Source organism: Pan troglodytes, chromosome 2 (assembly GCF_028858775.2).
Source record: "Pan troglodytes isolate AG18354 chromosome 2, NHGRI_mPanTro3-v2.0_pri, whole genome shotgun sequence".
Classification (NCBI taxonomy): Eukaryota; Metazoa; Chordata; class Mammalia; order Primates; family Hominidae; genus Pan; species Pan troglodytes.
In genome coordinates, this window is record NC_086015.1 from 117,823,460 (window position 1) to 117,847,729 (window position 24,270).

At 37.5% G+C, this 24,270-nt stretch overlaps 1 protein-coding gene across 49 annotated transcripts in view; it reads right to left on the reverse strand.

Moving 5' to 3' along the window:
• Positions 1-24,270, reverse strand: part of ZBTB20 (zinc finger and BTB domain containing 20) — an 830,436-nt gene that overhangs the window by 190,751 nt on the left and 615,415 nt on the right. For 5 of the 49 annotated variants that reach the window (XM_063806114.1, XM_054682154.2, XM_063806112.1 and 2 more), the window contains one exon: positions 14,755-14,797. The exons of the other annotated variants lie outside the window; for them this stretch is intronic. The gene's annotated coding sequence lies outside the window, so the exon portion shown is untranslated. The remainder of the gene's footprint in view (positions 1-14,754; positions 14,798-24,270) is intronic. 49 annotated transcript variants of the gene reach the window in all.

Below are 24,270 nucleotides of genomic sequence, written 5' to 3' on the forward strand. Positions count from 1 at the left end.
GGTTACTTTCAGCATTGTGAATAGAAAAGGGAGAGATTATTCATCACAAATGAGTCAGAAAATTAGAATGTGTCACTGCACTGATGACAGAGCTGAGGAATTTGGATGAACTGAAGTTCGACACTTATCCTTCTAGCCGAAGAGGGTAAATGGTGTGACAACAGGACAGAAATGACCTCTTATTTCCAATCTTAATTAATATTTCCAATCTTTTTTCTTTAACTACTCTGTCTAAAAGTTAGATGGGTTTATATGTTTGTTTTCTATCGATAGAGATAATGTTTTAACATCCCTTTAACGTTCTAGAAGTATTGCGTTAATTAATTCTTATGTGGGAGTCATTCCAAATAGTAGGATGATGATTTTTACCTTATTGATTTTCCTAATACCTTTCTGGTTTCCAGTGTTTTCAAAGGATGAGGCACTATTAGATTTTTAGATTTATATGTCTCTCAAAATTAAGTGCCTGTCAACTGATATTCCATCTTTACTCTGGATACATGATTTCCTTTATCTGACAGATTCAAAAAAATTTGTACTAGATTTAATGACATTTCATGCATCCTGAATTTGGGAGTTTTTAATTCTCTATTTTCTATTTGGCAAAAGGTTTACAGGAGAAAGCCAGATGCAAGGGTATTTATATGTGCATACAGAACCTGTGCCATCGCTCTCTAGGTACTTTGGGGTTTCCTGCAGGACAGATTCTTGATGTATTTTCATTCCTTTTGGTCAGGAAGAAGAAGAATATAAATGCCATAAATGGTCATACATATCTTGGGGTCTGCTTTCCAAAACGTATATTATTTTGGATCCATCTCAAGAAGAACAATAAGAGAATGATACTGAGATCTTTTTTTCTTAAGATGCTATGATAACAATCCTAAAAAATGGCCTGCCTTCAAAATTTTGATGATGAAATAAGGTTATAATCAATAAAGAGAGAAGATTTTAAAGTTCAGCAATTAGGTCTGGGACTGCTTCTGCGCCTGAGACATTGCCAAGATACAATGTAACACTCCATCCCACCCCATATGAATCTCCCTGTTCCTTCTTGATTCTTACGGGGATAGGGTCTGACAGACTAGAATGAAATGAAAGCAGTAGTGCTGGGAGGGGTGGCAAGGACCGAATTTGTTTAATACATTTAGGATGGTTTTTTATTGCTGCTAAACTAGACGCAATTCCTTAGCATGATGACATTCAGGAATCCTTTACAATCTGATTCCAAAGAACTTTCTCTTCTATATCTTAAACTACTGAAATTGTAGCTCTATAAATTCCAAAGGGATTGATGTACCAGGACCTTTGACTTATAGTAAACTGATCTTAAGGGATGCTGAAAAGGTTTGGCACTGCTGCCATGTGGTCTAATCATTTAGACTTGTCACTACCAACTATTTGCTTAAGAGCCTCCAAGACCTTTCACAATCTGGCCCCGGCCCACCTCTCTACTTTTAAGAAAAATTTTCCCACTGCTGCTTCTTTATATACGGTGACAGCCTATTTGCTCTTCCCTGAACATGGCCTGGGACATCTATGTCTCTGAGTCAGATAACAGTTCACACTTGAATCTCCCAAGCCTAGCATAGTGTGTGAAACACAGCACGACACTCCAATGTTTGTTGAATAAATGCTGTCCATCTATTTTAGGAGACAGAGATGACAGAAGAAAGTTGTTAAATCAGTAAATAAATAGCACCAGAGAGAGGTCAAGGAAAAGTTAATTTTAGTGCATTTTAGGAGTGGGGGCAAGATGAACTTGAAGATTAGGAAAACTGATGCTCTTTATTCTTGGGTCTAGCCAATGCTATGAGTCAGTTACTTTTTCGGGAACAAGTTTAAACCTCAAGGTTAAATGAACACAAATGCCCTGTCCATCAGCATATAATGAAAAAGTTGTGGGTATTTCCACATCAGCACAGTGAAATTAAAATATGCAGTGCCTCTCTAAGAGGCATCATATATGACAGAGCTTTTAAAAATAGTCCCCTTTGCCACTCAGGTATAGAAAGAGCTATAGAAACAAAAGCAAATGTTTAAAAAACTGAGATAATTTAGCTTAGGGAAGAAAGAGCTGAGGTGTGTCTTTATGGTTTTTTGACTATAAGAAAAGTTGTTACAAAGAGGATAATGATCAGCATTTTTGTCCTAGGGCAAAATGACATTAAACCGTCCAGTGCAGAATTTAAGACTTAAAGATGAACATTCTAAATATGCAAGTGGTAAATAATCAAATAGATTGCTAAGAGCAGTTCTGAAATTTCTTTCTTCCTGACTCTCTTAAAATAGGAAAAATCTTCATCTATTTTGGATAAAATAAATGCAGCTCTGCCTCCAGTCAGGAGAATGAATTCAATAACTTTTCTAGTCTTGTTTAACTCTGTATGATTCTATAAAATTCTATAAAATGTTCACCCTAAAAATTATACAGAATCACAATACAGTTGAGTAAAATACATTCTACAGTTTAAAAAGAAATAAGCAATACAGATAGTTGGTAAGTTATTACATTCAAAATAGTAATATATGGTGCCTACGTTTTTCATTCAATTTGCCAAGTGCATATAATACAAATAAAATTGGGAAAAATGTACTTGAATCTACTAAGGCTTTAACATAGTGATTATCTAGAGTAAAACAGTCTAACAATTAATTCTTTCATGTCTAAGAAATTTGCTGAATATTTCATAAACCTCATATTGAATATGTATATAAACTCAATTTCCAATTAAAGAAAAAGTTTTTTGAAGGTCCAGAAAGTAATATACGAACTCACTATTATTATTTCCTGGACTATCTTCAAAGACAACAGGAGAACCAATAAACAATTCCTTTAAATGACCAAAATGTGCCCCATATGATTAAGAATGTAAATCAAATAACAGACTCACAGATAAGGTCTAACAGGGGTGGCAAGTTACTGGCTTTCTTTGTCTATTTACCTTTTAGCTTTGGAGCTCAGCAGAAGTGTCCATTACATACAGCACAGGGTTAGATGAACAGCTCCAATGACCTTGTCTGAACCAAATTCATTTAAAGCAGTTTGCCACTTTTCTTAAATAGAAGATGAGTCCATTCTATCTATGGCCCAGATTTGGACTGGATCACTGAACTATTGCCCAACTCTTATAAGCAAGCACTAACATGTACCAATCAACAGGCGAAGGCATCAGGAAGGTAAAAATACACATACATAAGAAACTGGCAGTAGATTAAAGAAGAAAGCTATATCTGAAGATGGACTTTGGCTTTTAAAGCCTTTGAGTGTTATTCGAATCTTGTTAACAAAAACAAAAACAAAATCTTCATTCCAATGTAACTTGTAGAGAAGATCCAGTAAAAAAATGAATTCAAGAGAGAGAAAGAAATGTAGTTTTATTTTGCAACCCATTATTTCCATAAGAACATGAATCAAAGAGTCAAACTATGCCAATTTCTTCATAGCTGACTTGTTATAGGATATTGTTCTAGTCTTCACTAATGACTTCTTGAGGTTGGTTATTACTGCGATCAGAAGTTGGGAGGATAGAGGTCTAAGACCTTTCAAAAGAAACGTTTTGTTTAGTATCACTACAGAAAATAAAGTCAGCATTAAGCTAACTTTGACAACCTAACTAGGACAATGGTTGGTGCATGTAGCCATTGCTTATGCTGCTTCATAATGAATGGAACAGCAAAGGTGTCAAGTTAACCAGCAACTTGAATTTTGAAAAGCTGTGGCACAATAAGCTGATAACATAGGTTGTTAGAATTAGCAAAACTTACTTTCTGCTTCCCCCACCTTCTAGTCCTACTTATTTCCACATCCACATTCCTATCACCAGGCAGTTAAAGAAACAGAAACAAATGTGGCTGAGACTGCTTCTTTGGGGATACTCTTAGTGAGCTCTCCATCTCCCCAACCACAACTTGCTCTCAGTTTGCTAAAAATATATTCATTTAATTGTTTTAATGCCTCTACTTAGGGGAATTTGCATTTTCTTAACTGTTGATACAAGATCTAAATTCAGTTTTTTTCACAGGTAATAAGCAAAGTATTTGGGGAGTGTGTGTGTGTGTGTGTGTGTGTGGTGGTGGTGGTGGTGGTGGTGGCAAATTCCATCCTAGATGCTTAGAGTTTTCCAAGTATACTGCTAAAAGGGGTCATTTGCTTCCCCACCTCAAGAAGCCAATTGTGCTTATAGTTTTACTTCAAATAAAGATATATACCTGTAAATGCACACATCATACGTGCACACACACATATTCTTCTTCTCAAAAGTCATAAACGTTTGGTGACTCTCTGTATACTCCATGAAGTGCTGTTACTACTAAAGTCAGAGTAATTTAGGCAGAAACATAAGAAACCCCAAATGGTTTGCACTGAAATTTTATTAACATATTTGTCAGTGTTTTCCTCATGGATAATCTCCATTGGTTCCTGGCTCCTTGTCAGCATATGCTCCAGGAGCCTCTCACAATATCTTTCTGCCCTAGAAATCCTGGCCTGTGAGATTTCCTTGCAAATATCTGAATTCTTGTATTCACCTATTAATGATCCAGGGATCGAGGATGTTTTCTATCTGCTCCTTAACCTCCCACTTCAAGGATTAGATTGTAAACAACCTAGTGGGAACCCTTCAGGCCAAACCACAGCTGAACGAATCTCAGCAGGCAGGGAACCCGCAGCAGTCTGTGAAATACCGTGAAACACAATTACGAAAATATAAAGGATTCACCCATACTTTGGGGAAGAAATTATGTTGTTTCCAAGATGAGACCTCAAAAATAAGGCTAGTATCCTAATTGAGAAAGACATGATTTTAAAAAGTGTCAGCAGAGGTAAATTTTTAAAAGTACCAGATTTGCCAGGCCCTTCTCAAACCATAGATTCATTTTCAGTATATGACAGTGGCCTGAGCCGACACTTCAAGGGAAGTCCATTCGTCTCTGACCAATGAAGCCCAAAGTACTCACTGCATGAAAGGGTTCCTTTCTTGTTTCCAAAGGCAATCAATTTTTGTCCTAGAGTCTGAAGGTTCATGGGCTTTCTTTTAATTTTGTCAGTCTGCACATGCATGGTTCCTCCTGCATGATTTGGTCTGGAGGAAGTGACCCACCCACAATGCCACAGAGCTAATTAACCCCACACTGAGCCTTTTTTTTTTTTTTTTTCTCATTTCACACATCCACTCAATGCTTTAAATGACCCAGCAGCAGCATGATCATATGATTTCTTCCCCCTCAGTGAGGAAAGCATGGTGATGGGAGGAGCAGGGATATATCTGCCCTAATCAAAACAGCAGTGTGATCCTAAAATATCATCTAATTGCATTGCATCTGAGGGTGCAAAATACTAAAAAATCCCTGAACGAATCTCTTTCATGTCATTCATTTAACTTCTTGCAGTGTCCATTTGAAGTAGCAAATAATACATAAGAAACACTGAGGTAGAGAAGTTTGATCTATACTCAGAATGTTTAAAAACCATCCGATCTTACAGGGGGTAAAAGACCGAGAGCTCCTTCCCTATCCTGAATAGCTTCAAGAGAAGGGCCTTTTTTCCATTTGAAGGAACAGACTCATGTTTTTCCAGATTTATTTTTTCCAAAGGGAATGCCTTGAAAACTCTAAGATAATCACTGTTTTCTAACTTTTCAAAAAAGAAAAAAAAAAGTGAACATGATGATGGTGGGTGATTTAATGGAATCAGCTTGTCAACATGATGAAACTGAAAAAAGCTTTTATAGACTCTGTCCACATGCTAAAAAAAAAAAAAAGAGGCAACCTTTAAAGTTATGTGTATAGTATAGAGTGGTTTTTGTCATGGCAAAGAAAAGAAATATAATTATCTTATGCAGTAAATGTAAGGCTCTGCTAAGAATCTCATTGGATAAATCATAGAAATACATCCTGGCCAGATAAATGGAGCCAGACAAGTTCTAGGTCTTGTAAGAAGCTTTCAAAAGAATCATCATATTGTAAGTCTGTCATCTCTGTAAGTGACAAGAAAAATTCTAGGCTATTTCCCTCGGTTCTACTAGTAACATGGCTTCAGAGTTTTAAAGATTTAGACATAGATGGACAAGAAAATGACTTCTTCTCAATATCCCATCTTAGGCAAACTATCGGATTTCTCTCATTCTTACAAGTGTAGCAAATTGGTTCACCTTGGAAGGACTTGGTTAGAGATCATATATGTCTTATGTGAACTTTTAACCTCTCTTTCCTTTGCAAAGTGATTTATGCATACACTATTAAATACACAGGAATTCTATAATTCTTAGTTCAGTGAACAGTTAGTACAAGGGAAAATCTATCTAATATTTTAAATTTTTGTTTAGTGTCTTAAATCCTACACTTTAGAACTGGAGACCTTATAGATAAGTTCTATAAGGTCTTCAGTGTGCTGAAAAACACATTTGCTACTGCTCCCTAAGCTTCTCTTAGGTAAGGCTGCCAACTGGGGTAAATTGATGGATAAAACTAGCTCAATAGGCAAAAAACAAAGGTCCAGTGAAGCACAGTTTATTTTTATTTATACTGGTCAGAAATATCACAGTTAACAAATAGCCTAAATCAAGCTCTTATATCTAGGGCTCCAGCCTTTGGCTGAAGTGTCTCATCTGGTAATTCTGAAAAAAATAGGGTTGTTGTTCTGATTTCAAAGACTCTCCTGCCCATTAGACTTTTTCAGGCTCACTGATGCTTAGGATTCTAAAGCCTTTACTATGGTCTGTTAGACCAATACAGTATGTCCCTTACTACTTCTCTGACTTCATCTCCTAACATTTTCATGCAAAATTGGTCCAACAGACGATAAAATATGCTTACCTATGGGTGTACACAGGAATAGGAATGTGAATGGGGACTAAAAGGAACTAATTAATAAAAATTAGTTGCTTTATGTCCTTGTTAAATATCAACTCTTTCATGACAGCCTAATAAAGTTTCTGAACTTATCTTGAGAGTTGGTTAAGATAGGGGAGAATATACAAAGTATTTCCAACACCATGCATTCATTCATTAATTCAACAAAGAGTTTTCCCGAGTCTATTATTGATTACTCTGCCAACTGGATTCTACTTCTGCCCTCAAGGACCTTCCACTCTAATGTATGTTTTGGAGAGTTTCTGTCTCTATTATCACTGACAGGTTATTAGCCCACTTTAGACAAGTTATAAATATAACCACCTGCCATGATGATTCCTCTTCTTGTTCTTTATTTGTTTTTATTCATTTGCCCTGTAACATCCATTAACCTTTCATGAATGACTTGATCCTTTGTGAGCTATATTATCAACACAGCTAATTTTTATATAAATAAGAAACCCCTTCTCCACTCCCAACTACCTTTTCTTTCTCAAACAGCCATGAAAATATAAAAGTCTACCCAGAATTATTTAAGTTTTTGAAATGAGTCCTTACAATCTGATCTGAAGCACCATTTTTTTTCCTTTCTTTTTTGAAAGAGGGAATGGAGCCTCTGCCCCTAAGATACATATCTCAAGTTACAGGCAAATTACACACAAGTTACTGGTCTCCCAGATGTAGTACTCACTACTCTCTGGGGTAGAACAATTTCTGCATTGAACAGAGGACCATAATCTAGCTCAAGTAATCTCAGTCTCAGAGAACAGTTAACCAAGTGCATATTTCTGGTCCCTATATTCTCTTATAAGGAGTTACCCTCTCCACTATATTTTGGTATTTTCTGAACCTGGCTACCTTAGGTAAATGTCAGTGGACATGGTAAAAAGAACACTAACTCTTCCTCAATTTGTTAAACTTGTTTTTCCTCCTCATATGCTTTATAAACAAAAATGGGAGAATTTAATGTATGTATAGAGCAGCAAATGTTCTCTCTGTTGCTTTCAGACATTTTTATCTTATATAAACAGTGGTGATGAAATTATAAATACCATTATTCTACCTCTATGTTAATACTCTTATTATCTTGCATCAACAGACGTGAACAAATACGTACATGACACCAATCAATCCCTTTTCTAAAAATGCAGTTTTTATATTTCTAAACAGTGGAGGAAGAATTTAATGAATTCAACATGTAGTTTACCTATTTATATTTTGAATTTTAATAAAGTAAAACCAAATTATGGCTTATGTTCTTTCACACTTACATCAGCCATTAACACTCTCCATGCTGTCATGGGGTAGGGGGTGTGTAGAACTAATGGCAATGGGTCCAAGTCCCCTGGGTCAGGTGGTTAGGGGCTTGGCAGGCTGGAGAGGATGTTTAGATGCTGGGGCAGGATATTTCAACCTGCTTGACAGGTAAGAGATATTTTCTGGCAGTAAGAGGAATATTTTTTATGGAACAAATTGCTAGGGAGAGGTCATTTCGGGGCATTAGGTGAGAGAAATATCAAAACCAAACCTATAAGCAGTCTAAGGGAATTAGGGAAAAGAAAATCACTACTTTTTCAGTCTCCTCACTGGTTTCCCTTATTCCATAGTGTGCCTTCTCCTTCCATCTTCTAGCACTTCATACTCTTTTCTCCTCCATTTCTTCAGGTTTTCTTTCTCCTACCTCTTTATTATAACAAAAAAAAAGCATTTAGGAAGAATTCTAGGAGACAGGGAGACAAAAAAAAAAAAAAAGAATTTAGAGAAGACATAATAACATACTGCATAAATATGTATGTACGTATGTATGTATGTGTTTATGTATGTATGTACATATAACAGATATTCGATTTACCAAGAAGGATAAACTGGGACTTTTGAGATTTAAAAAATTCATGGTATGTCTGGTCATATTAATCTCCAAACCAGCTGGTTTTTAGCATTGCTAGAGCTATAATAGAATCAGGAGTAGAAAACAAAAGGAAAAAAATAAAATTTTACAAAGGATTTATATTTGCAAAGGAAAGAGGACTTATTTAGAGTTGTTTATTGAAATTCCCCCAAAGCTATTTTTTGAACTTACATATTGACAACATCAAGAGAAGGAGCTTAGGAATTCTCATAGGGTTTAGGAACTACTAAACCTTGTATATTATGTTCATCTCAGTCCACTCAAGCAAGTAAAGGATAACTAGAGCATGGTATCTCACAGTGCATAACATGGTTGGTTACTTTGCTAGGCTGACATATGGAGACAGGGCCCATAGGAGCAGGGCTTTTCTTACGAATACCAGAGAGAGACACCCAAGTTCATCTAAATGTATAGGGCATGAGGGATTAGTGGTACAGTGTTATCTGCAAAGTACCTAAAAGTGTTTTCTAAACAAGCACTAACTTCTTAGCCCAGTCTTCTTGGGGATTAAGCAAAATCCAATAGTAAGTAATGGGGAATACTTTATTTGGTCACTGGGTTGGGGAGGGTTGCTGAGACATATGACAACATTCAATCCATTAAGATAGGAGGAAATGAGGAGAAAGAGAAAACAAAGAAAGGGAGAGCGAGGGCCAAAAAAGAAGAGTGTCACCTCTGTAGACTCTCTAACAGAATAAATCGATAATATTAAGAAAAGTAAAAGAGCATGCCTAGAGGGAAACCTCAGTACACTTTTGGAATCCAAGGCAAAAAATAAAACAATTTGCCTCTTGTCAAGTTTATTGCCATTGCCCCATGGGAGGTTCCTATTTATTCTGCTCTTACATGCACAGGTATTTCTTCTACTCTTACATTCTTTTCCTAAGGATTAGCATTCTGTGATAATGGTGGTAATGACAGCTGCCTTAAATTAGTGGCAAGTTAGGAATGAAACACTGACCACCAGGCTATGTTCTTGAATCCAGTCTATGCCCTGTAATGTGTTCATTCTAATTTCTGCATTTTCTCTGAGACCTGTGACATAAGACTTGTTTTGTAAGGCCGGGCTCCTTACGGGGACACATAATGGCTCCAGAAAACAAGTACTCTACTTTCTCACCCTGACTTTTTGGTTTTCTTGTTTTTTCCTCTTTTCTCCCAGACTATTATTTTCCAGTTTCTTCTCTACCACTCTGGACGCCCATGGTTGTTAACCTTAGAGATACCCACCAGCTCCATCAATTCCCTCATCTACAGTTCTCAACTGTATTTACCTAGTTCTGGAGTTCAGATGAACCCACATGTATGTTCTCCTCAGCTTCCAGGCTGCTGATCCTTGCTGAAGAAAAAGCACAAAACTGTACAGCTTGATGCTCCTGCAGAATTACGGTTTCCAGCAATAAGTTCGAATTTCAGAATTAGTTTGCAATTTTAAAATTTGCTCCTAGTCAGTTTCCTTTTTCACTCCACAGTTTCATTCATTACTCTATTTAACTGGTTATAACCCATCCCCTACCCTTCACTCTCAGCTAGTAACCTTGCCTCCTTTTGCATAGAGAAAACAGAGGCCATCAAATGGCACTTCCTATCACTCCACCTTTGCCACCAATGAATCCACCTGTAACATTTCAGAGATCTTTCTGCCTAGCACTGATAACCTCATCCGGGACCTTATTATATCAGTTACTTTTCCTTTCTTTTGTATTTTCAATTTTCCTACTGCCTGCCAACATGCTTTAGCTGTCTTCATTTAAAGTAACAACAATAACAATGATAATAAACTAACAAACAACAAACCATCTTTTGCAGACTTTATCTTTCCCTCTTTTGTGCCACCTTCAAGCTTCCTAAGCTCCCGTTTATTCCTCAAACCATTACAATCTGGTTTCTCTAGCTGTGTTTCTAATTAAACAATTTTTTTTTTTGCCAAAGTCACCAAACACTTCTGAATTGTTAGCTTCCAAAATCCATTCTTCAACCTCATTGCTTTCTTTCTTTTAAAGGTCAGGTTCACTGAGGTATAATTTACATACAATAAAATTCATCCTTGCTATACTCATTTACCATTCAGCAAGTTTTGCCTTATATGTTGGAGGCCTGTAAAATGAAGCCCAACCCCCAAGCCCCTTTGCTTCATATACAAATCCCTTTGGCACCTCTCAGCAGTCTTCCCCACATAACCCATTGTCTGGTGACAACACACTACTCAGCATTCAAGGATATATGCCATGTACATTCATGCCCCTTGGACTTTCTTTATGTTTCCTCTCTATAAACATATATGTCTTGGTATAACATAGTAAATGCTATTTAATATTACCACATCAATTTCCATGTAGAATCATAAATCTAGATGTTATTTTGAGAAGCTGATGTTTTCGAAATAGAAGTCATCCATCAAAATGTTACTACCTGAAGATCTCTATTATTTTAGTATTATGGGTTGATTATGTTCCCTTAAAATTCGTATGTTGACATTCTGGCCCCCAATTCTTTAGAATATGAATAGATGTGTGAATAGGGTCATTGAAGATGTGATTAAGATGAGGTCATGCTGTAGAGTGGGCCTGCAATCCAATATGACTAGTGTACTTAAAAAAAGGAGAAACTTAAACACAGACATGCACACAGGGAGAACATCATGTGACGATGACGGCAGAGATTGGGGCTGATGCTTCTATAAGCCAAGGAACACCAAAGATTGCCAGGAAACCACCAGAAGCTGGGTGGGAGTCACGGAACAGATTCTCACAGCCTTAGAAGGAGCCGACCCTGTTGATACTTTAATCTTGAACATCTAGCTTCTATAACTGTGAGACAAACAATTTCTGCTGTTTAAGCCACTCAGTTTGTGGTAGTTCGTTACAAAGCCCCAGAAAACTGATATACTCAGTAAAAAAAAATCTTCAGTATATTGGAATCAGTTCTTTCACTCATCAGGTACTTACTGAGTGCCTACTATATGCTAGGAACTGCTCTAGGATATTGAATGAATGACTAAGAACTTCATCACGTTACTGCATTTTTTGTTCACTAATAAGTAATCAATCTATCAATCAATATATTAATAGATGAAATGCCTATCATTTATTTTTTCAGCAAATATTTGTTGAGTATCTACTATGTGTCAGACATCGTTCTAGGCACAGAGGATAACATTATTGGCAGATCAAGTTCTCCACCTTGTATAGTTTAAATTCCAGTAGAGGGAACATACATTAAACAAGAAAACAAGTAAATGAGATATGTAATTTTACGCTGTTTCTGACACTGAGAGTCATAGGCATTTATCCTCTAAATCATTGAACAAAGTTTGGAACTAGATAGCGAACATGTTACTTCACAGTTTACAAAGTAATAAGGAAGACAATGAGGTCTCATACTAGAGGCACGTTAAACCACAGGCAGTGTGCAGGCTTAAAGTGTTTGGGAAGGACATCCCAAAAGCTAGGTTTCTTAGTCAGTTCGTCAGTCAATCAACACATATTTCTTTTTTTTTTTTTTTTTGACCAAATTTCTCTCTGTTGCCCAGGCTGGAGTGCTGTGACACGATCTCGGCTCACTGCAACCTCTGCCTCCCGGGTTCAAGCAATTTTCTGCCTCAGCCTCCCTAGTAGCTGGGATTACAGGCACCCGCTACCATGCCCGGCTAATTTTTGTATTTTAGTAGAGATGGGATTTCACCATCTTGGCCAGGTTGGTCTTGAATTCCTGACCTCGTGATCCACCCGCTTCGGCCTCCCAAAGTGCTAGGATTACAGGTGTGAGCCACTGCACCAAGCCATTCGACATGTATTTCTTAAGTGCTTACTGTATACCAGGCCCTATGCTGAAGATAGTAGAACTGTGGACAGAGCCAACATGGTACTAATACCCACTGAGCTCACATTCTAAGGGGAAAAATTTGAACAACAAATCTCACAGTCCGTTCTTTATCATATATCCTCATAAGAATACATAAAGGGGGTTAGGAGATCACCTGGGTCAGAGGACTGGCCCATGAGGGGTTTGCAAGGGGCCTTCCTTGAAGATGTGGTGCCCGGACACTGCTTTAGGGCTGGGGTATGGGTATTGGTTTGAGCAGGGTCATGAAGTCTTCGGTTTCTTCTTCCTCATCCCCTTTCAACCATGTACACACATTTCAAATACTTAAAAGCATTCTTCAAATATACTAAGAACACCAAGAACTAAACACAAGAGAAAGACTCTCCAGAGGAAAGGGGCCAAAAATAGAAGAGAAAAAAACCCCCTAATCTCACCATTTGTTTTGAAAACACCCAAAATGATTAAAACATATTATAAACTAAAACATATGAACTAATCACTTGCCAAGTTTCATTTTTAAATCAAAGCCGTTTTGAGGTTCATAAACTGAAAAAAGAATCTTCAAATACGAACTTGTGTTTTTCTTTTCTTGGCCCTCAGTTGGCTTGAAGCATTTGCTGTTATGCTGTGTGGAGGGAAGGGGAACCTGCTAGTTAGGAACATGTGGCATACATGTACTAGAAGGTAAGCTCCACAAGATCATGACTCTTCACAGTGGTATCCCTGGTAAGTAGAAGAGTGCCTGAAAGATAACAGGGGCTCAATAAATACCTGCTGAATGATCAACTAGTGAATATTCTGGGCCCTTTAAGGGATTCTCCAACTCTCTTTTCTTACCCAAGCTGCATCTTGCTTTAGGCCAGTGATTCTCAACCTGGGGCTAATTTTTGCCCCCAATCAGGGGATATCTGTATTTTTTGTTGTCACAGTTAGAGAAGTTCCTACTGGCATTTAGAGGGTAGATGCCAGGGATGCTGCTAAACATCTTACAGCGCATAGGACAGCCCTGTTCCACAAAGATTTATCTGGCCCCAAAGGTTAACAGGGCCAAAGTTATGAAACTCTGATTCACACCCTTTGTTTCTATTGGGCTGTACCTGGGAGTCAGATCCTCTGCATATTTGGAATGAAGTTCAGTCCTAAAGGAAGCACCCCAGAAAAGCCTCATTGCTTCATCCTCATTCCCTTCAAGACCTAATAGAACTGCCCCCACTCTAAGGCAGGCTCAGAGAGAGCCAATTTTGCCTTTTGTCCTCCCTGGGTCAACAATGCAATTGCTAGGGAAATCATCTGAAAAAGTCTGTCTCTACAATGCAAGTGAATAATTTTTACAGTACACTGGTAATTTCCCTGAGCTTACCTAAGCATATATACTAATTTAGTAAAATTCTCTTGTTTACAAACTAGTCATGTATCTGCAGGAAAAAAAAATCTCCTCAAGTTCAACCAGTTTATCCATGTCTGCTCAGGATCAGTACATGAATCTAGCTTTATTCATGATAAATAAGATCAACTTCAAGAATTCCATCAAACCCCAGTAATGTGCCTTTAGAGAGACTGGGCTTATAGCATTTCCTCTGCCACCTTCCTTGCCCTGCATATTAAAATACAGGTATCTGATTCCAGTTTCAATGGGGAAACTTCTGTCGTGCCAGAGGAGGGCATGCACTGATTTCCCCACTCTGACGGTTGCTCCAGTAATCTTGGTGTTGTGGCATGTTTCCCAGTTACCATAGAGACTGCATACACTAAGACTGCAGCATTGTGATTGGTGGGAAAGATACATTTTGCAGAAGCTTTTCTGGAGAGATAAAGGTAAGACATGAGAAAGAAAGTGAGACTGCCAATAAAGGGGCAGAGCACAGAGAAGTCCCAAACAACCATACATTCTAGAAAACTGGGACAGCAGAGATTACAACTACTGCTATAAAACTACATAAACTGTTCACTCAATGGCTGCCTGTCAGGAAAATTTCAAGTATCATCAGACACAACAGACACAAGATATTCTAGAATAAAAAGGTAAACAAGTAAACCTACTGAGGTTATAGGGGTGACAAAAGGGAAAAGGCAAGAAAACATTTAAAAATGATTCAATGCTAGAAAAAAAAAGAATCTCAGAGAGCAATAAAATTTAAAGTTACATTTAACTTTAAATGTAGGCTGACCTTTGGGGAATTATTTAAATTCTGAGTACCTCTGCTTCCTTCCCTATGAAAAAGAAAAAGAAAAAATGAATAAAGATGGAAATAGAAAGAATAAAGATGACTTCTCTCTCACTGTTTAACAGGAGTCTCTTTAAATATCTCAATAATTTGACATTATATCAGTTGAATATGATGTATCCCCCACACAAAAATCAGACAAAAACACTTAAAGGGGGTGATAAATAGGGGGACATCATTAACAATGCAAATTGACTCATTCCATAGCTTCTTAATGAGTCAACTGACTACGTGATCTCATGTACATAATTTTGTTCGGCATGCAATTTTGAGGTATACAATTACTACAGAAATCAAGGTATACCTGCAATGTAAAGGGTAAATCGTAGGCATTTTAAAGGAAAGCTGGGGATAGGATGTGTGTTGGTTTGAGGGATGAGTGGGAGTGGATTTAAGAGAAAATCAGTCTAGGAAAATATCACATAAGTGTTTGTAAGTTCCTTGATATTCAGGTCTGTATCTTGTAATGCTTTATTAAACATATTTCAGACTAATATGTCCATTGCCTACTGGACATTCATATCTCCCTGCTTTTAAATACATTTCAAATCTGTATCTTGAGCCATTACTTCTCTCTTGACCTCTAACCCTTTATATCAAATGAATTACTAGACAATTACAATTAGATATTCCAAAAGCATCCTAAATTCAACATGTCAAAGCTGAACACACCTTTTCCTTCAAACTTTCTCTTCCTCCTATGTTCCCTATGTGAGTAAATATTAATAGTATTACCATTCACCCATCTGCCAAAGTTCCATACCTAGGAAGAATCATGGTTGCTTTTATCTCACCTTCAAATAATCACCCGTGCATATAGATGTGCAATCCTAATAACCAAAGGAGGCCTTTTTTGAATAGAAAGCAATATTTACAGTTAATTGGGTTTTGAACTAATATTAATTTATTAAACTTACAAATTTTAAAAGCCTAGTTTTCTTTATACCTTTACCTGTTAAAAACACACATATATTTTTCTATGTCTTAATATAGCAATTTTTGCATAAAATAAGAAAAATTACTTTCAGGAAGGGTGAGATTACTAGACAAAAAATTTGGGACTTCAAACAATTTCAACTGTCAGTCAGAATGTTAAAAGAATGAGAGTTAGGGTCTGATCTGGGAACACCTCTCAAATGATTTTGCCAAGGTCACCAGTAGACACACTGAATATTTTTATAGTCACTCTGAAAATGAGAAATTTTAAGTCTATACCCTAGAAAGGAAAATTTACAATCCATGTCCTCTATGTTTAAGTTTCATTCTTATCTAACTCTTTTATAATCACTTTCCACTTTACAGCCTGATAAAGGTAGACAGTATTTTGTGTCTCCACTAACCAGGTTTCTTGAATCTAGTGCCCTTTCACTTCATAACGTTTTTCACATTTCTACCTCTCTCATCCCCATTGCACCACATTAGCTCAGAGCATCATTATCTGTCACTTGTAATACTGTGACAGTACATTGTACTATATTTTCTTAAGTTTCTGAGTCTTTGCACATGTCACCGCCTGTGTCTAGAACACCCATATTCCCTGATAAACATTTACTGAATGAAAAAAAAAGTTAATAAATGCTTTGGATGTTGCTGCTTTGGGTGCTGAACAGAAATAGTGGCCTATCTAATATTCTGGATAAGCCTGCATAAAGCACTCTTACTTTCAAAATTAATTTTGAAGAATAAGAAAATTTTGCCATGGAGAATCATGGATCCTATGCCACAATATTATGTTTTGCATTTAATAAAACACCTCCAAACCCAGGGAAAGAATCAGTTATTATTTCCTTCAATTCATACAACAAATATTTACTGAACACTCTCTATGTGCCAGGCTCTGTACTAGGCACTGAGGATTTCTTAGAGCATAGAACAGGCAAAAAACAAACAAACAAAACCAAAAAAACCTTACAATCATGGGGCTTATATTCCATGGCAAGAGGAAATAAATGTGTAAATAAAATATATATTTTGTCTGAAGGCAGTAGGTGCTATGAACCAACAGGGGTGGAAAGTTAAATGTTAAATACAGTGGTTATGAAAGGCCTTACTTAGAAGTGAAAATTGAGCAAAGACCTGAAGATGATAAGCAAACAAGCCTTATCTGGGGAAAACATTTAAGGCGGTCAGAAAAGCAAGTGCAAAGGTGAAATCATGCATGGTAGGTTGGAGGTTAGGAAGGGGTCAATGAAGGTTGAGGGGAGTGAGCTAGGGTGGAGTGCTAAATGAAGACAGAGAGGTAATGGGGAAATTGAATATGGAGGGTCTTGTGAACTACTGCAAAGGCTTTTCTTCCAAGTGAGATGTTGAGCCATTAGAGAGTTCTGAGCAGAGAAGTGATGTGGTCTGACTGAAATTACATTACATATATTGCAAAGCATCACTCTGGCTATCATTTTGAGAATAGACTGTAAGTGGTAAGGCCAGAAGCAGGGAAGACAGGAGGCTATTGCAATAATCTGGGTAAGAAATGATAGTTGCTTGGATTAGGGTAGTAGTGGTGATGAGGATGAGGAGTGGTAAGATTCTGGATGTATTCTGAAGGTAGAGCTGCAGGTTTTGTTCAATGGTTGGGTTTGTGAGAGAAATACAGGTCTGGGAGAGAAATAAATTTTTGATTTGAGCAACCCTAAAGGTGGAGCGTTATTTACCAATATTGGGGAGGCTATGTATTTGCTTGGTAAAATAAGGAATTCCATTTCTGGTATGTCAAGTTTGAGATGCTCATTAGACAGACGTGGAGATGTTGAATAGGCAGCTGAATATGTGAGCCTAGAATTCTGCGTAAAGGCCTGGACTAGAGATACAAGCTTGCACCATAAGCTTGGGTGCAAATATTAAGAGAGTGAATGGAGCTGAAGAGAAGAGCTTCAAAGATTGAGCTCTAGGGCCCTCTAATGTTTACCTGCTTGGGAAATGAGAATATGCTAGCAAAAGAGACTGAGGAGGAGTAGACTGTGAGGCAGGAAAAAAATCAGGAGAGTGTGGTGGACTGAACGCCAAGTGAAGAAAGTGTTTTAATGGAGAATGAATAATGGGCCATGTAAAACGATTCTGAGACATCAGGAAAGACAAAGACTGCTGAATGGTTAATGGATTTAGCAACATGGAAGTCACTGGTGACCTTAGCATCAACAGTTTTACTAGACTGGTAGGTGCAAAAGCTAACTAGAGGGGCAAAAGAGAAACAGAGCATAGGATTGGAGAGTGTCTATAGTGATTATACGCATTTCTTGAGAAGTTTTGCTGTAATGGAAATCAAAGAAATGGGACAGGAGCTGCTAGGGAGTATGGTTTATAAGGGTATTTTTAGGATGACATAAATTACAACGTGTTTGTATACTGATAGGAAAGTTTTGATAGAAAGAGAAAATTTGATAAAACAGAAGAAAGATGTGAGCTTTTTCAGGAGCACTGTTTATGCATGTGCAAGAGGAGAGAGATTCTAAGGCACAATGAGGGATGGGCTGAGCCAAGGGTATACAGAGTTTATCCACAGTTGCAGGAGAGAAGGCAAAATACATGGGTACAGATAAAGATGGGAGGGTAGGTGTGCTGGACAGCAAGTATTTGTGAAGTTCTCTTTTGATGGTTTCTATTTTTTCAGTGAAGTAGAAAGAAAGGTTCTAAGTTGAGCGTAAGGATGGGGGAGGAGGTGTTAGAAATTTGAGAGAGGGAAAAATATGAAATATTCTTGTACAGATATGGAAGAGTAAATGACAAGGAAACATATTATATTTGCTGGGCAGCATTAACGGCCTCCTTGAGGGATCATGAATTTAAACTGAGAGTCATACATTTGCTTGTGTGTTTTTCTCCAGCCACATTCAGCTGGCACACAGGCATGAAATAGATGGGGAGTTGCATATGATCAGTATAGTTGAGATTTGTCAAGAGAGCACAGTGTAGCCAGAGAAGGTCAGTGGTGCTAAAGGCACATGCAAGGAAAAGATTAAAATCATTGTCCATGGAATCTACGCTATATAACGAAGTGAGCATATGAGAAGCTATGGGTAAAATCAATGAATTAGGGGTCCTAGTGGGCTTAAGCAATTGGTGTATTAGGGGTAACAAAGGGATTGAACTACCAAGACATTAGGCTGTGGTTGGAAAATGGAATGCTTGAAATTGAGATTGTGGAATATTGTAATTATTAGTAATTAAAACATCAAAAATGTAGCCATGGGAATGAGTAGCTATGGCAGAGTGGAGAATCGATCGTGAGAAGTTCAAGAAATTGAGAGGAGGTATTAGAGGGAGTGTGTATTTACACAGTGAATAACCAATAATTGTAATGGGGTAGAAATGGAAAGAGTGTTAGTGAGTTAGTGGCTAACATTTTCAAGGAATTGGGAAACTTGCCTGGTAGACAACTGCATCAAGGGGGAGTTATGGGAACACTTGGCTTTTCTACTACCTCCTCAATGTTTCCTCTCTCTCACTTTCCATCTTTCCAGCTTATATACTGGCATTACAAACTTTAATTTCCTAGACTAGATAGCTACATATCACCTGTGTCTACCCTTTCTCCTCCCTACCCAAATTATCTCAAGTCTTGAGAATTTCCAATTTTTTTTTCTGAGATGGAGTCTCACTCTGTTGCCCAGGCTGGAGTGCGCAGACATGCCATCTCAGCTCACTACAACTTCCGCCTCTCAGGTTCAAGCGATTCTCCTGCCGCAGTCTCCTGAGTAGCTGAGATTACAGGCATGCACCACCACACCCGGCTAATTTTTGTATTTTAGTAGAGACGAGGTTTCACTATGTTGGCCAGGCTGGTCTCGAACTCCTGACCTCAAACAATCCACCTGCCTTGGCCTCCCAAAATGTTGGGATTACAGGCATGAGCCACTGTGCCTGGCCTCCAATTTTGAATACTCTCTACTCTCCCCCTTTGGGACCATCACTACTCTAGCCTGTCACTCTCTATTTTATCACTCAGATTAATGTTCTTCATGGCACTAATCGCTCTCTAAACTTAACTTGTTCATTTATTTGTTTGCTTTTTTTGTTGGGGAGGTGTCTATTTTCCCTCATTAAATATAAATTTCATAAGGGGAAAAGTTTTGTTTAATTTGTGCCTGGAACATAATATGCCCTCAATAAATACTTTCAGGATGAATTAATAAATGCCCCCTATAACATGCTGATGAATCCTTATATTCTTGGGTTCACACAACAGCTTTGCTTTACTATCCTACCAGCTTCTCCCTCCTTTCCTGCTCAAACCATCCATTTCACCGAGTAAAGTCATTTCACTACTCCCCTAAAACACCATGTTCATTTCTATTCAGATGATTTCATCATATTTCTCCCTTGTTTATGTCTGTTCCCCACATACCAATTCTTTCAGTCCCAGCTTAGGTCTTACTTCTCAGATGGTTTTTCTATGATTACCATGAGGCCTGCTGATTTCTCCCTCCTCTAAAATCCTGCTATCCCTAATAACACCAGCTGCTTTATATTTTCTAATTGTTTCATGTGGGTTACTCTTACCTTTTCACTTTAAAATAGGTTTATTTTTGGCCTGAGGATCCTGACTTACAACCACAGTATACTCGGTAAAAACTAACATAGTGTAGGGCAGATAACGGGTATTCAAAAAATACTATGGCCTCCTTGGATAGCTTCATAGACTTCCATCTTCCTCAACAAACATTTTCTACCTTTTACCCTGCTGTTAGCTAAATCTAACTATTCCTCCTGCTCTATGATACTGTCTTTGAGACCAGAACCAACCCCTATGTCCACTACACAGAATTCTACACTCTTGCACTGCAATTCCCACAGCTAAATCGTTGTCATTGCCATTATTGTTCCCGGATTCTCTTGGCAATTTTAGTATATTCAAGGCATAGCTGCCAAGATCATCATCCTCCTTGATTGTTTGGATTCTTTATTTTTTTAAATCCCTGCATTTTTTCCATCAAACTTTAAGTGTTCCTGTGGGATTTGTTTTTCCTTGGCTCCATCCTTGGCCTGGTTCTTCTCCACTTTCTTATGTTCAGTCACTCGATTTGCCCTTTGTCTCATTTGAGGGAATCAGCTTTCACACCTTCTTTTAAACTACCTTGCATATTTAGAATATTTTCTCAAATAATATAAAATTTATAATATTTATGAATAAATGACACAATGCCAAGATATTCTGTCTCTTCTTTCAAATAACATCTGAAGATGCACCTGCACTAGTGAGTTCTATATTTAAGATATTGAATAAGTATCATTCACCCATCTGCTTTCATTCTGTCCTGCATTTTTTAGGACCTGCTTCAGAGTTGTATTTTGAGGTCTTTTGGATGGAGAACTGTCTGGCATAGTTCACAAACTGGCCTTTGCTCTGTATATTCATGTTCCTTTGACAAATAATAAATAATAATAATAGCCCACTGTGCGTTTTTACATTCCACTCATAAATCCCTGGAAAAAGAAAAACTAACAACCAGGGATTATAATAGAAACACAGAAACAAAACTAACCTCTTACCAGGTTTTGCTACAGTAACATATACTTCCATAGACCTATATTCTAACAAATAATTACCTGCTTAAGTCATTTGTAAATTGTTCCTTTGCCAACATTATGTATAATAGCAAATGCCTACGTGGTTTATAGGACAGGGAAAACAACTAGAACATTATAGCTATGTGGGGGATCAGTGCAAAAGCAGCAAAATAAGAGGTTTACTCTGTTGGGTGCACAGTTTGGAAGAATTAGTCTCACAAGTAGAACTACTTGACAGAATATATGCCTGCTCTCCAGCTCCCCCTTCTCCCCCCTCCAGATCCTTTTTCAATAATGGAAGAAGACTTACTTTCTTTTTTCAAATCCAGGTGGGAAGTGTATCATTTTGCGTGAAAAATCTGTTTTTCTTTGAACATAACAAATGGTCTGATTGAAGCTGCTCTATGAAAACGGCAGCGTATCTAACGAGGGAGATGGGAACTATAGTTTAATGGGTGGAGCACCTCCATATTTAGCTGCAGATGAGCCACATTTAACTTTTTTAAAAAAATAAAAATTTAAAAAATAAAAGAAGGCCAAAATGTAATGATTGTCTTGTTACTGCAGTGGCCACTAGATGGCAGGTCCAAAAATCTGATGGGAGTCTCACAGGAGGGCAAATCTTAGGGAGCAGAATGTTTCTGGCACTCAATCCAGTGTTGGTTCATCAATAAGCCTTGGCAGTTTGCTAAAATATCAGGTGGGTAAGACAATATCCATGTTATTTCACAGGGCTGAAGGGGGCAGGAAGCCCTTTGGTATCTAGGTTTGTAGAGTATTGTCATCACATACTCACACATCCAGATACTGCTACCCCTTTGGACTTCTGTCCACAGACATTCTTGGAGCTGGTTTTTATATATGTTCAGCTGTATTCCATTATCTAATGGTCTGTGCAATACTGAACCATAATCTCAGGAGTGTAAAAGGTAGTTGTCTGATCTGCCTCCATGGAAACAAATGAAGGAGGCTGTCAGGCTAGGGTAAGGGAACATACAGCGGTACTGTATTTAACAACATATATTTACCAGTAATTGCAACTTCATGTTAAATATGTGTATTTCCTATACTAGAGGCTGACCATATATTCATGTTAATTGTTTTGAAAAAGAGAATGTTGATATATAAGAGACTTATTATTTAATAGGATAAAATAACTAAGGCCTATGATTAAAAATGAAATGAGTAAATTTAGAACAAATTATTTGTTGTACACAGTAGAGTTTTCATTTTCTTTTACTATGATGGGAGACTTCTAGATGTGGGTCTTATGAGACTATAAAGAAGTCATTCTTGGACCAATTATTCTGAAGATAGATTCTGTCTTTCCCTTCATAATTTTTTTTTTTTGGTTACTAGATTATCCTGATAAAAGTGATTTCACTACATGGACACTGCCTACTTTTCTTTATCTTTTAATTAAAGAACTGACCTTATGATTTTTAAAAGTAGAGAATCACAAGCTCTGAGATAATTTATCATTCTCACTAAAGAAAATGTGCTCTAGAGTCAAATTTATTTTTGTACAAGAGCTGTGACATGCATTTTGATATACATTTAAGCATCTATGCCAATTAAAATATTATAACAATAAAAGCAACAAAAACTCAATTATAGCCACGAAACTCAGTCATCACTCACCTTTTGTTCCCTTTTTCTTTGAAAATTTAGATAGAATAATGGTAAACATGTTGATTTTATCTATTCTTGCTCTGTATATTTGGACTGTGAAATGTCTACATGAGACACAGGAAGAAGAGGGCACTGGTCTTCAGGATAAAAAACAAAAAAAATTTTTTTCCTAAAGAAGAAATATGGGCTATATTGAATTATGATAGATGTTTTAAATCAGTACTGTTTTCCTTTAGTTTGAAGTAAAACTTAAAATGAGATGACTGAAATAATTTGCGATAAAATATCATGGTTATTTCTACATATTTAAGGTTTAAAAATGCTCAAACTTATACTTTCCTCATAGAAAGAGCACTGGAATGGGAAACTGAGAGGTCTGGGTTCTATTCTGGCTTTGACAGTGACTCACTGTGTGACATCCAGAGAGCATGACCTCCCCAGGCTCCTCACTTCTGAAATGGGAGGGTTTTGAGGACAAAGTCTCTCTCTGCTTTAACATTCAATATCCAAGTAAGTAAATTGCTATGAATTGCAGATTTTTTTTTCCTCAGAAATAGACTAATTTCCTCCGATGAAAGAATAATACTGTTAAGAAGCTGATGTTGAAAGCTAACATGTCCCTACCAACACTGTGGGCTCTACCCATGCAGGTGAAGCTAGAGCTTGTTCTTCCTTCAATCCCCCCTTTCCCTATTCTGCACCACTCTTCCACACACTCCCCCAACATCTTTAAGTCTAAATTCTACCTGAGAGGTCCTCTGTGACCCCTAGGTAGTTACTTGCTAATTATTACTAATTATTCAATAACTGTTTTACTTTTCCTCTTGAGCACATAGCTAAGTTCCATTTCCCAGCCTTCTCTGCAGATAGCTATGGCCCTGTGACCAAATTCTGGTGAGTGGGATGTTGGTGGAATTGACATACACTGCCCCAGGCCTGGTCCATTAAAAGTTCCTGTGTAATCATTGCTCTCTCTTCACCAGATTTCTGGCTGGATGTCACACCCACAGCAATCTTGGAAGCTATGTACTGAAGAGCCTCTGTCAACCTGGGTCCCTGACCAGTCTTTACATGAGCAAGAGAGAAACTCATGTTGAAATACTGAGATTTGGGAATGTGCGTATTATAGAAGCTAATGTTACCTTAACTAAGAATGCTCCTAAAGCAGAAATTTGTTCTCTCTCCAAGACATTATGTCTCTTTTACCACATTTTCCACCTTTAATAATTTATTTACTGATATGTAAGCTCCTTGAGGATAGTACATTTGTTTCACTAGTGTCCCCACAGAACTCTAGTTAGTTGAATGAATTCAGAATAGAAC